This window comes from Drosophila kikkawai, chromosome 3R (assembly GCF_030179895.1).
Source record: "Drosophila kikkawai strain 14028-0561.14 chromosome 3R, DkikHiC1v2, whole genome shotgun sequence".
Lineage (NCBI taxonomy): Eukaryota > Metazoa > Arthropoda > Insecta > Diptera > Drosophilidae > Drosophila > Drosophila kikkawai.
The window spans coordinates 36,259,182-36,273,376 of NC_091731.1; the positions used below are offsets into that span (position 1 = coordinate 36,259,182).

The 14,195-nt window shown below is 43.0% G+C and overlaps 1 long non-coding RNA gene across 1 annotated transcript; it reads right to left on the reverse strand.

Moving 5' to 3' along the window:
• Positions 1-671: 671 nt before the first annotated feature.
• LOC138928769 (uncharacterized) lies at positions 672-9,472 on the reverse strand. The gene is made up of 2 exons (XR_011445111.1): positions 9,159-9,472; positions 672-9,102 (listed from the first exon to the last, which is right to left on the reverse strand). It is a non-coding gene; the product is annotated as an uncharacterized lncRNA (long non-coding RNA).
• Positions 9,473-14,195: the final 4,723 nt, after the last annotated feature.

Below are 14,195 nucleotides of genomic sequence, written 5' to 3' on the forward strand. Positions count from 1 at the left end.
AATTAAGCACGACCCATATCCTAATCCTGGCCAAATTAAAAACACTATCCAAGAGAGAAAGTAGCTCTCCTTAGCGACAGAGAGAGAGAGAGAGAGCGAAGAGTGTGTCCCGGATGAAAAACAGGACTAGGTTAGTGGGCCAGCTTAAGGCCAACTTAAGCCAGCAATTAATATCGAGCAGGAACGGGGCTTGTTGACTACCAGGACGAGTGCACTTAGCACCTTAAACCTCACACCTTCAACCTCTCACCTTGCACTTGACTGCTTAGTGCTCCTTGCAATTTGACACTTGGGTGTCTATCCCCAGCCAGAGCTAGACTTTCGCTAAGTATTTTTCAATTAAAATTGTAACAAACACACTCACCGAGCGTTGTCCACCTCAACACGCTCTGTCTACTTTTTCTGCTCGGCAGGCTCAGGGAAAATGGGCGTGGGTTTTGTGTTGACATGAACAATGGTGCTACATAACTAATATTGTAGACAGAGATACTCTAGCTGGGGATATGGTAAATAATATGAATCAGACGAAGGAAGTGTACCTATTGAAGATGAGGCTCCGATGTTATTGGCCTCAATCTAAACCCTCCCAACCTGTGAAGTCCATTCAGGCTCCACCCTTATACAACCAATGCTCTACATCCCCTTAGGTGCCCAACAAGATATCAAATTAGTTCATTTTCAAAGTCATATAATTGCAGGCTGAGATAATATTGAAAGACATTTTCCTAAATCTAATCCTTAAGCCTAAGTTTACGTTATTTACGTTACGAGACCTCTTATTGAGTCAGTTTGTTTTAGATCCAATGAAAGGAAATAAAATTTAAGATAAGAAAGAACGCTTTTTCCTTTTTTACTTTACATTAAATAGATTAACTTATTAATATTCTTTTGAATCAATTAATTAATTAAGATGTGCAAACTATTTCAGAAGTCTTGGCGAAATTATAAGGATGGGTTCAGTTTTATTTTGTTGTTTTGCGGCTAGGCCGTACTCACGCTTTCTCCATCGACGTCAGCAGGCCTGATGACTGGTGATGTGTAGCTGTATGTGTTTTAAGTTATTTGAGGGACAAAACGATATTATAATTGCCAAATCTCCCAAAAAAAAATTGCTAAATTACGACCGAAAAGGTTTATAAGTACGAATTCTTAAATCAAAAGCTCCTATATGCAAAATTAATTATATTTTAGACACTATCATTCATGTTTATCCGCTCCTGGAGCAGAGTGTGGGCCGGATCAGCCACCAGCTCTCAATACGGATATGTAATGCTACTTCCGTCGTTCGCGCTGATGAAGATGACACGCACTATGTGCGACAGGGATGGCCGCAATCCCTTGCGTGAGGCGTGAGCGGAACGAGACCAGCCCGCCAAGGTGTGGATGCGGCAGAGCGCACGCGATGTGGCAAAGATGCACGGCGATGTGGCAAAGAACGATGTGGCCACGAAAAAGACACACGGCGATCCAATAGGTGCGCCGAAGAAAAGCACGGTGATCCAATATGTGCACCGTGTGAGGGAACGGCGATCCAATATGCGCGCCGTGTGAGGGAACGGTGACACGTTAGCGAGGCGGTAAAGAAAATCCAAATCGAGGATCACCGCAATCGGCACGTGTATGGCCGCCGAAATGGGAAGCGCAGCCCCACGCTGTGCGTGCGAATGCTCCGATGACACGTGGCGTTGATCCCGCTGAGAAGCCACAGACAATGCCAACGATGAATGCCACAAATGACTGCCACCTCACGTGGTGGGCAATTGCTGGCAAAAACAATGCCGGTCGCTTGGACGACTCTGCCGATACGGCTGACGCTGTTTTGAAAAGGCAAAATTAGCACTCCGGCGATCGATTATTCACACAAGCTTACCAATATACGTTAGAGCACTAAATTTACTTAATATGGGTATGATTCGCTTTAACAAATACTGTCGGATCGACACGATGCTTGCGGATTTAGGATCGACAAAAATTAATCCGAACTCGGGGACGCCTTGTGAGAAAGAGAACGGAAGTGAGGGGATCCAATGTGACCGTGGCTTGCAAAAATCCTGTTCGCGAATTTTTGTGGTCTTTTTTAGGTCCTATCGCATATTAGCGATTTGGCAGGATCGTAACTTTAACAGCCCGGTTGTTTGAAAAATGTGGGCGATAAAACTTATCGAGTTGCCACACTGGCTCGATTCCCACAACCACAGCTTTGATTTTTAGTCCCTGTGATTAACAATAAAAGCTGAAAAAGGAATCAAGAGCAATCACCAGATATCCTTGGCATGAAATCTACCCAGTTCCTTTCCGTTCATGTCCTCTAAGAGGTAAATTGACTGTCCAATTCTTGCCTTCACTCGGGCCTTGATACCTACAGGAGCGAGTTTCGCATTAAAATCCTTTGCTGCGTTGCTAAGTACAAAATTCCTTTTGACTACTTCTTGGCCAACCTCAAAAGAACGGGGTCTTGTTCGAAGATTGTAAGACTTTTGGTTTGCCTCGTAAGCCTTATTCAAATGTTTGCCGATGTTAGAACGAATCCTTTGGAATTCGTCAGTTTTTGTCAGGCTTACTTCGCCTTCTGCAAGAAGGTTTAGTTTACGCAGCAGTTTGTAGTCATGACCGTGGGATATCATGTGTTGACCAAAAACAACATGATAAGGCGATAAACCGATGGATTGGTGAATCGAGTTACGAAGAGAGCAGTTGATGCTACTGAGAAATGTGTCCCATTCGCGTTGGTCGGTGCGAATATATGCTCTTAAAGCAGCATTGATTGAACGGTTGACTCTCTCAGCACTGTTGGATTGTGGAGCATAGGCACCAGTAAACATATGACGAACGCCATATTTCGAAAGGAAGTCAGAGAAATCACGGCTTTTAAATTGAGTTCCGTTATCACTGACGACTGTTTCGGGTACACCAAAGCATGAAAATATTTCATCGCGCAATATATTGATGACCACTTTAGCCGTAAACTTTTTCACTGCTTTTAGAAAGGTGAATTTGGAAAAGTGATCAAGAATAATCAATATTCCAATATTGCCGGAATTGGAGCGCGGAAATGGCCCTATAAAATCGAGATAAAGTCTTTGGAATATCCTTTCACTTTGCACTTGTGCTCCCATTGGTGGTTTTAAAGAATGGGTAGGATATTTTGTGGTCTGGCATGTTTCGCAATTTCGAATGTAATCACGAACGTTGATAACCATGTTTGGCCAATAGAAACGTCGTCTGATACGCTCTAGGCATTTGGCCATTCCACAATGAGCAGATGTTGGTTGGTCGTGAGCCGAACTAATTACACTTTGACGCAACGACTCAGGAACGAAAAGTTTCCAGCAATCGTCTGGTGAAACGTCATAAGAATTGGGGAACGTTGCACGATGATAGATGAACTCATCTATGACTTTGAAATCCGGTGATTTCAGAGATTTGAATTTGTCTCTGAGAGCGGAGTACTCTTCCGATTGAAAAGCGCTTGATGATAGGTCAATTTCGGGATAAATTTCAAGGTCTATTGCAGAGATGTCAATCTCTTCGAACGATCGAGTCAAAGCATCTGCCACCACATTTTCGGTTCCTTTGCGATGTTCGATTTGGAAAGAAAAACCCTGTAGCTTGATAGCCCATCTTGCCAATCTACCGCTTAGATCCGATTGGTTCATTAGCCATCGAAGACTTGAGTGATCGGTTACTACCTTAAAGCTATGACCGTCAATGTACATTCTGAACTTTTTAATTGCTAACACTACAGCCATGCATTCGAGTTCCGTAACTGTATAGTTACGCTGGGCTTTGTTTAGCTTTTTGGACATGAACGCTATGGGACGCTCACAACCGGAATCGTCGCATTGAGCTAGAACTGCACCCACTCCATGTAGTGAAGCATCACACTGCAAAATGAATGGTTTGTCGTAATTGGGATGAACAAGGCAAGGAGCAGAGCATAACTTAGCCTTGATGTTTTCGAAAGCTTCTTGGGCATTATCGTTCCAACTTAGTGTTTTGCCACGTAGTTGTTCCGTCAGATGGAAAATGACTGTGGAATAGTTGGATATGAACCGCTGGTACCAACCAGTCATACCAAGAAATCTTCGGAGCTGTTTTTGGGTCTTCGGAACCGGAAATTCGCTCACGGCTGCGATTTTGTTTGGATTTATTTGAAGAGTACCTTCACCCACCAGGTAACCAAGGTAGTCTACAGTTTTCAGGCAGAATTGACTTTTCTGAACGTTTATTGTTAATCCAGCCTTACGCAATTGGGTAGCTACTTCGGATAAATGCAGAAGATGTTCTTCGAAGTTGTTTGACAAAACAAGCAGGTCATCGAGGTAGACTAACACATGCGATTTTAATTGATAGGGAATAACCAAGTCCATTAATCGGCACATGGTTTGTGGAGCGTTTGACAATCCAAAAGGCATCCTCTTGAATTGATATAGCGGACGATTCGGAACGGTAAAAGCAGTTTTGGCACGAGATTCTTGATCTAAACAGATCTGCCAAAAGGCATCTTTGAGGTCAATTTTGGATATGCAGTGTACGGGTGGAAGTCGACTCAGCAATCCATCCATTATAGGGATGGGGTATGCGTCCTTCACCGTGACTGCATTCAATTTCCTTGCATCGAGACAAAATCGTACCTTGCCCGGCTTGATGTGCAAGATAACTGGAGAAGACCAAGGCGATGAAGGAGCCTCTTCGATGACATCCATTTTAATCATGCGGTCGATTTCTTCACATAAAAGTTTTTCTTTAGCTGGTGAAAGTGGATAGAATCGTTGCTTTATTGCCTTTGCATTGGATGTGTCGATATTGTGCTCTAACAACCTAGTTAATCCTAAGCCCTCGTTCTCGAATGATGGAAAAAAGTCTATTACTTTCTGCAATTTTGATTTTTGTAAATCGGACAATCTCACATTATTCGAGTGTTCTTCCGGTTCACAGTTAATTTCGTTGATCGCAACTGTTTGCTTGATCGAAATGCCAAAATTTTGCCAAAAATCCATTCCGCATATAACTTCATGCTTTATCGAAGGTACTATCAGGAATTCAAAGTTGTCACTAATTGAGTTATAAGTCAGGGGAATGTGTATCGTGCCTGCAACATATTGCGATTGCCCATCAGCGGTTCTCACTACCGATTTAAATTTATTAAACGGCTTAGCTGAAATTATTTGTTTTGCTAGCTCACCACCTATAACGCTTTTGTTGGCGCCACTGTCCAAGAGAGCTAAATACGGTTGACCAAATATTTCTATGTTTGTAAAAGGCCGAATATCGCTTTTGTTTTGTGCGATTGAGGAAATCATAAAACGATTTAATGATCGCTTACGAGTCCAAAATTTACGAATTCGCCGTGAAGATCGCTGTTTGCGACGATAAACAGGATTAGCTTGCAAAATTTGGGATCTACGCTTTGCGTACTCCTGTACCCGCAAATGGTAAGGGGTAAAAGGTTTGGTTTCTGATATGTCTGGTTGAAAGGTAGGCAAAATGGAATGAACATCATTTGCCACAAAATCTGGTTCTGTTGGTATTTTCGAAGCTAGCGGCGGACATCCGTTTTCTTCGCGTAACGAATGTCCTTCTTGGGGTTTTCCGAAACCGAATTACATTTTGCACAGTTGGGCTTATACACCTCCGGTGTTCCACAACCATAACAAAAAATACGACGAGGTTTAATGCAATTGTGGTAACTGTGGCCTGTTTCCTCACAGTTCCAGCACTTAATTTTCTCAGCCGTCTTAACTACACAAATTTCATCCTCGACCTCACGTTCTTCCTCCGACTGAGATTCTGAATCTTCTTCCTGCAGAATTGCGTTAACGAAACGCTTGCTTGGGTTCGAACGTTGAATGGGCTTCATTCGGGTGTTAAGAAAGAATTCTTCGTGCCTGTGACACTCCTTTCGCAATGTTGCTAAGTTTGGGGTGTCAATGTGCAATAATTCGTGCTTGATCTCCGGTCTGAGATTATGACGAACTTCTACCGCAATTTCACTGTCCTGCATTGGTTCACGAAGGGAATCTGCGATGGAAAGCATTGCATCCAAAAAGTCATCAAAATTTTCCGTGTTACCCTGTTTGCGTCTACGCATGGCACATTTAATCTCACGATCAGATCTCTGATCTTGATATCTTTCCTTTAAACGCCTGCAAAGCAAGTTCCAATTCATGTTATCTGCCGATCTATGAACGCGCCAGTAAAAGGCTAATGCAGGGCCTGCGAACAGTAAGTTAGCAAAATGGGAGAGAAGTTCAAAGTTGCCGTTCAGGCATTGTGAAGTGAGGCAATTGACACGGTAAATAAAATCTTCTATAGCAATGTCGTTAGCTGAACCACTAAATTTAATACGCCAATTGGATATAATATTCGAAATTCTGTCTGGTCGATCCAGAGAGAGATCACTTCGATCACTGCGAAAATCTGGTGAATTCCTAGCCTGTTGAATGTTGTTTCGATCTGAGTTGGCATCGGAACCGTCTCGACTGAAATCTCGCTGCGGCTCACCTTGTCCATTATTGGCAAATGTGGACCTATTCAATTGTGTGAACGCCAAAGTTATTTGTTCTGTAACTGACTGCAGCATGTTAGCTTGGAAGGTCTGCATTGACTTCTGAATCAATTTTTCCACGTGATCTTCCGTTACCACCCTCGAGTCTGAGTTACCCTCGCTACGAATTTCCTGCAGTGAATTTTGCTCAGAACCACCGTTTTGCTTTGCCGCATTTCGCGACGCTGAACGTGTCTGTACCTTGTGTCCCTGAGATCTACTAAGAGGAGCCGAATGAGGTCCTACCTCGGGTTGAGAGAAAGTTTGGCCACACCTGGGGCATTTGTCGTTGTTCTTGCTATAATTGTCAAGGCAAAGCTTGTGGAAAGAATGCTTGCAACGGGCTTCAAGTAAATCCAGATTACACACTGGTCCGTTGCAGATGATGCAATTTGCAGACTCATCAGTCTGAAGATCTACTAAATTTTCATTGCTGTGTGTCAACATTTTTGACGCTTTTCGAAATATAAAACAAAAAAACGAAATGAGATACGGTAAGATAAGATAAGATACGATATAACGAAAACAAACTGGTCGTTCGAGATGAATACGATATACGATAAATGAGAAATGCAGTTTAGGTCTTACCCTGGGTAGTATAGCAATTGGTTGTGTCATTCAATAGGTACAAATGTTGTAAACGGAATGTAAATAAAGGGTAGTAAAATAAATATCAATTTATTTTGTCTTACCAATTAGAAGAGTAACTAGCCGAATCTATCCAGCCAGATAAAATCTCGATCCTAACTGATAAGAAGGTAGTGTTTGAATATTGAAATCCTGGTATAGAACCGACTTTGAATCAGAACTATAATTCCAAGGAATCAATTACTCAAATTGGAATGTTCTTTTAACTATAATGTTCGATTATTACCGAACTGATAGAAAAAAAACAGTTAAAAGTATTACGTTTCCTCCGGTATGGCTCCGAACCTATCCAGATGCCATCAATTCCAGGACAGAATTTGAAATACTAAACGGAAACTAGAAGTGGATGGTTTGAATATTAACGGGAAGCTCGGCTGTCAAACGACAGGTGCCTAATCAGGCATCGGGCTGGCCTTAACGTTTGGGCGCCAATTAATTATGTAACAAACACACTCACCGAGCGTTGTCCACCTCAACACGCTCTGTCTACTTTTTCTGCTCGGCAGGCTCAGGGAAAATGGGCGTGGGTTTTGTGTTGACATGAACAATGGTGCTACATAACTAATATTGTAGACAGAGATACTCTAGCTGGGGATATGGTAAATAATATGAATCAGACGAAGGAAGTGTACCTATTGAAGATGAGGCTCCGATGTTATTGGCCTCAATCTAAACCCTCCCAACCTGTGAAGTCCATTCAGGCTCCACCCTTATACAACCAATGCTCTACATCCCCTTAGGTGCCCAACAAGATATCAAATTAGTTCATTTTCAAAGTCATATAATTGCAGGCTGAGATAATATTGAAAGACATTTTCCTAAATCTAATCCTTAAGCCTAAGTTTACGTTATTTACGTTACGAGACCTCTTATTGAGTCAGTTTGTTTTAGATCCAATGAAAGGAAATAAAATTTAAGATAAGAAAGAACGCTTTTTCCTTTTTTACTTTACATTAAATAGATTAACTTATTAATATTCTTTTGAATCAATTAATTAATTAAGATGTGCAAACTATTTCAGAAGTCTTGGCGAAATTATAAGGATGGGTTCAGTTTTATTTTGTTGTTTTGCGGCTAGGCCGTACTCACGCTTTCTCCATCGACGTCAGCAGGCCTGATGACTGGTGATGTGTAGCTGTATGTGTTTTAAGTTATTTGAGGGACAAAACGATATTATAATTGCCAAATCTCCCAAAAAAAAATTGCTAAATTACGACCGAAAAGGTTTATAAGTACGAATTCTTAAATCAAAAGCTCCTATATGCAAAATTAATTATATTTTAGACACTATCATTCATGTTTATCCGCTCCTGGAGCAGAGTGTGGGCCGGATCAGCCACCAGCTCTCAATACGGATATGTAATGCTACTTCCGTCGTTCGCGCTGATGAAGATGACACGCACTATGTGCGACAGGGATGGCCGCAATCCCTTGCGTGAGGCGTGAGCGGAACGAGACCAGCCCGCCAAGGTGTGGATGCGGCAGAGCGCACGCGATGTGGCAAAGATGCACGGCGATGTGGCAAAGAACGATGTGGCCACGAAAAAGACACACGGCGATCCAATAGGTGCGCCGAAGAAAAGCACGGTGATCCAATATGTGCACCGTGTGAGGGAACGGCGATCCAATATGCGCGCCGTGTGAGGGAACGGTGACACGTTAGCGAGGCGGTAAAGAAAATCCAAATCGAGGATCACCGCAATCGGCACGTGTATGGCCGCCGAAATGGGAAGCGCAGCCCCACGCTGTGCGTGCGAATGCTCCGATGACACGTGGCGTTGATCCCGCTGAGAAGCCACAGACAATGCCAACGATGAATGCCACAAATGACTGCCACCTCACGTGGTGGGCAATTGCTGGCAAAAACAATGCCGGTCGCTTGGACGACTCTGCCGATACGGCTGACGCTGTTTTGAAAAGGCAAAATTAGCACTCCGGCGATCGATTATTCACACAAGCTTACCAATATACGTTAGAGCACTAAATTTACTTAATATGGGTATGATTCGCTTTAACAAATACTGTCGGATCGACACGATGCTTGCGGATTTAGGATCGACAAAAATTAATCCGAACTCGGGGACGCCTTGTGAGAAAGAGAACGGAAGTGAGGGGATCCAATGTGACCGTGGCTTGCAAAAATCCTGTTCGCGAATTTTTGTGGTCTTTTTTAGGTCCTATCGCATATTAGCGATTTGGCAGGATCGTAACTTTAACAGCCCGGTTGTTTGAAAAATGTGGGCGATAAAACTTATCGAGTTGCCACACTGGCTCGATTCCCACAAAATGTCGGCGGAACTTGCACGCATGATAAGCACAAAAGTTCCTCATTGTCAGCGCCTAAAAGCATGCCACACAATGGCAGGCAGCCGAAACTTTGGTCCTGGCGCCTATCAATCTCCCCCGCGACCCCCTCAGCGACTGCGTGCCCCCGCATAACATAATGTTGGTATTTCCAGCTTCCGATTTCAGATTTGCCTTTGCCGGCTGTCTTTTTTTTCTGCGGCTGCTTGCGACATATTTAAATCGGCGGGGGGAGGACTTCGACTTGAGTCGGCTTCCGGCCGCTTAGGCCGTTGAAAAATTAACTTGTCCAGCAACTGGCGCCAGTCAATAAGCAGAGTTCTGTCGCAGCACTCGGGAAAAACTCGGAAAAACATGACACGAAATGGCCATAAGATGTGGGAAATTAAATCTCTTTCAAGTTTTTATTTAAAAAAAATCAAATAAACAAAAATCGGTGTCATGTTGCAAGGTCGCTGAACCAAACATACAGAGAAACCCAAGAGTTTTTGACAGGAAAAAATAATGTTTTACAGTTCAAACTTTAATAAAACTTTTTGTTTAGTATTTAGAGGTTTCTCTTCCGTTTTAATTTGTATTTTTGAAACGTAAATATAAATATCCCTTTTCATTTCAGGATTTCCTATGGATTTTGCCAAGCTTCCAAAGTAAATAAACCAACTTTTTTGGCATATTTTCCTTTTTCCTGAAAGAAAATGTAAAATTGTCCTGTTCCTGGAATTAAGCCCTGCTTTTCGGCAAGTGTGGCCTTTGGAAAGCTTCTAATCTAAGTGCTGTGGAATCATCAGCGATGTGACAGCGACGTGTGGGAAGGGCTTGGGGATTGGGGAATCCGAGGAGAGGCGATATTGGAGTGCCAAGTGTCTCTGCCCACCATTAAACTGGACAAAGCTGGGCCTGTTGCTGTGGAGCTGGAGCCAGGCCCCCGATGGATGTGGATGTAGACGTGGATGTGGATGTGTGGCACTGTTCCTGTCTGCTGACATGAGCTGCAAAGTGCGGCACGTGTTGGCGTAACAATTTGGCAGGACGAAAACACCAACAGCAGCACAAGTAGCGCCGGCAGGACAATGGCAAACGCTTTTATGTGCCGTAATGAAAAACTGTTATCTGCGTGCGCAATTTGAACGCAATTTGGTAACGCGTTTCGCCACATAAAACTTAAGTGACCCGAAACCGGGCCGCTGCCAGTAGAAGGACTTTCAGTTCCAGTTCCAGTTTCGGTTTCAGGTTCAGGACTTCGCACACACGCTCCGTGGCAAAACTGTTGACATTCGCAGGAAAATCAAAAGGCTAAGGTCCAGAAAACAACGTGAAAAGCGAAATTGTTTGGCGATTATGCTGCATTAAAGCCAAATGTTCCGTATACTTTGTCGTCACCATCACCATCACCACCACCAGCACCGTCAACGTCAACGCACTTTACTTTTATTTACATGTCAGTCAACTAAGGCACACAAAGGCCCCCCTAAATCCTGCAAGCCCCACCAACGTGTGGCACACAGATTTGCAGCAGCTGCGGCTTTGGCAAACTATCATTAACATGTGGCATCCGCCCCGCCTCGACCCTTAACCCTTGGCTGCCTCTTGATGCCAAAAAAGCAAAGGCAGAAGCAACAAAAATCCTGCGCTTTTGCAGTTTTTACAACTTTGCCTGGATGCTGCTACTGCTGCTGCTGGTGCTGGTGCTTATTTACTTGTAAAATTTATTAAATATTTTTGTGGCTGTTGCCTTTGCTTTGTTACCCTTTCTTGTCCTTTTTTTTTTGGCCCTCTCATTTTTTGTGTACCGCAAAATTGCTGACGTTTTTAATCCTTAAGAAGCTTTTGGCTCACATTTTTACAGCACATAACGTTAGAGCGGAGCTTACCTTTCCTTTTTTTTTTGTATTTTTCCCTTTTTTTAATATGCATTTTGCATAATTTTCATATAAACATTACTCATACGCCATGTGCACCGTGCAGAAGCAGCCGCGCTGGCAGCATAATAAGCAAAACAATTTAGCCAGCTTAACACAAATGAAATTTTGAGCCGCGCTCTCTCTCTCTCTCTGAAACCAAGGACGTAATTTGATTGGCACAGGTAACCCCATCATCCATCCATCTTGCCACGGAGCTGCAGTCGCCAGCGGCGCCGCATTTGTTGGCTTAATAAACTTTTATTGAGAAAACGAGGGGGCAAATATCTGTATAACTGGAGAGTGCAGCTGCCAAACAAAACCATGGCCGATATTAGGCAACAATAACGAGCTAGCAGCGTTGGTTTGTTGCCCGGCAAATTTCCAGACATCCGACAGGGGCGTGGGAAGTGTGATTTATATGAGATAAATAAGGGGATTTCATTTATAAAACTAAATATATGATTACAAAAACGTAGCTAATGCTAAAAAATATGAAATATATGATTAAGAATCGTTTACTAACTATTTTGAAGCTGTGAAGGATATAAATATGAGTAATAGATAAAAATCAAAATAAACCCTCATCCCAAAAAACCTTCTCCTCCCTCTAACTACGCCCCTGTTGCCGATCCGAATATTTGTGTTGGCCCAAGCTAAGCGATGCCTGCTGCTGCTGCTGCTTTCGGCGCCGGCGGCTATCAAATTTTAATTAAAATTCAAAAACCAATAAATGCTCGGCAAGAAACAAAAAGGGGAAAAATTCTCGTTCTCTCGGTTCAAATTATTCTGAGAAAATAAACTTGCATGCGGCTGCGGCGGCGGCGGCGTGCACAAAAGGATGCCACTAAAACGATCTATTAAAAATATTTCCCCTGCATATTATTCTATGCACTTTTTCGATTAAATTTATTATTATTTTAAGCGACCTACCTCCTCCTCTTTCTCTCCACATGCTGGTGTTTGTGTCTGCCAGATAAAATAATATTTATGCAAGCTAATTGAGAAAACCCGTAATCAATCGGCTTGAAAATATGTTTAATATTTTCAGCAAAGGGAATTGCTTTCCGACTGCCTGGAGTTCAGAGTTCCCAAAGGTAATTGTATATAACGTCGCATTGTCCAATCCTCGCATGCAGTCGTAAACTTTTTGGCCAGTTCAAGGAACTATAGTGCTCTTGCCTGGTAATTAAGCACTGAACAGAAACAATGCCAGAGTATTTTCCACTCGCTTTACCAGTTGTCTATTGTTGTTTCTGTTGCCGCTTGTTTGCCTTATAGTTCAGCTAACAATCTTGGTGCACTAAAAAGAAAAACATACATAAAATAAGGGGAAATTATTATGTGGCTTCTAGAAGTTCTTGGGTATTTTTTGTTAGTTTTTGTAAGCTTACGTATAAAAATATTTCAAAAAAGAAGTAATAGTAATTCGAATATATAAAAAACTGTTCATATAAGAAGGCTCAGTCTTCACTTTGAATTTGCTTTTTTATATCCTTATTATTTATGATTTCAAAAGTCACCTTATTTTCCGAGTGCATAAACTATAGAACTGCACTACCTTCCAAGTCAGCTGCTGCTGTTGTTGCTGCTGCTGCTTCTCCTGCTGGCATTGTTTATGTATCTTAAGGATAATGACGCGCTTCATTATGCGCCTGTGTGAGGATGCCATGGATGCTCCTGCCTGCTGGCTGTTCCCTGTTGGCGCTCCTGGCGCTTGCTTTGCTTTATGTTCGCGCGGTATTTATTTTTTATTTTTTAAGTTCTCCTTCGTCTTTTGCGTAAAAACTTTTCGACTCCTAGACGTCGCGACGTTCTTGCCGAGATAATAGAAACCCGATACGCTCTGCGCATCTAAGCTTTATCTATGGCGCTGACTCGTCGTTGTTTTGGCATTGTTCTCGTTCCAGCCCCGTCCTTTGTTTTTATTTACCCACACCGGAGCTGGCGGCTTTTACAAGCAGTAAATTTAAGTTGATGCTGCTCCCTCCTCCCACCTACAGCTCCTCCTTGCAGTGCGGTGGAAATAAAAATGTTGAATCGTCATAAATGGCTCCATAAACTACGTCAATAATGCCCATGCCCCCAATGCCTGGCCTCGACATCGCAATGTTGCCGGGTAACTTGTAAGGCAGCCGCCAAGAATGAGCATAAAAATGAGAATGAAAATGAAAATAAAAATAGTTGGCCGGCATAAACGCCTCCGTGATTTTTACATAAGGACCCTGGAGCCGGAACCCCAGATCCGCCAACGTCCAAGCAAATCCCGGCTCTCAGCTCCCAGCTTCCAAGTCCGAGGAGTTTGCTCTTTGTTTTTTATTGTTTGCATTGCGACGACTCCCGTCAATGCCATGGGCGCGAAATGCTAGCTAGAATTAATTAAAATGAATGAGGGGACATGTCATAAACAAAGCCAGAGTCAACTGTTGACTAAGCGACCCGGCCAGCCCACCACCAGCAGCAGCAGCTTGTTGGCGGAGGCGGGTCCCCAAGATAAAACCACATCAGAGGGAAAAGCGAAAAAAATGTACACCCATCCCCCTAGCCGCCTCAAACGAATGTTAGGAAAAAAATTGTAACGAAAAGAAAACTCCATAAATATTTCAAGTCCCCTCGCTAGCGAGTGGCGCCATCTATCGATGGAGTCGAGTACCACGTATATGTGCGGGTGCTGTGTGTAAAACAAGTCATAAATTACGGCCCCGGCACTGTCAAAGTTCAGCTGACTGCGTTTTGGCCAGCCAAAGCCAAGTGCCAAAGAAATGCTGCACAGCCAGCAAATATTGCGCATACGCCGC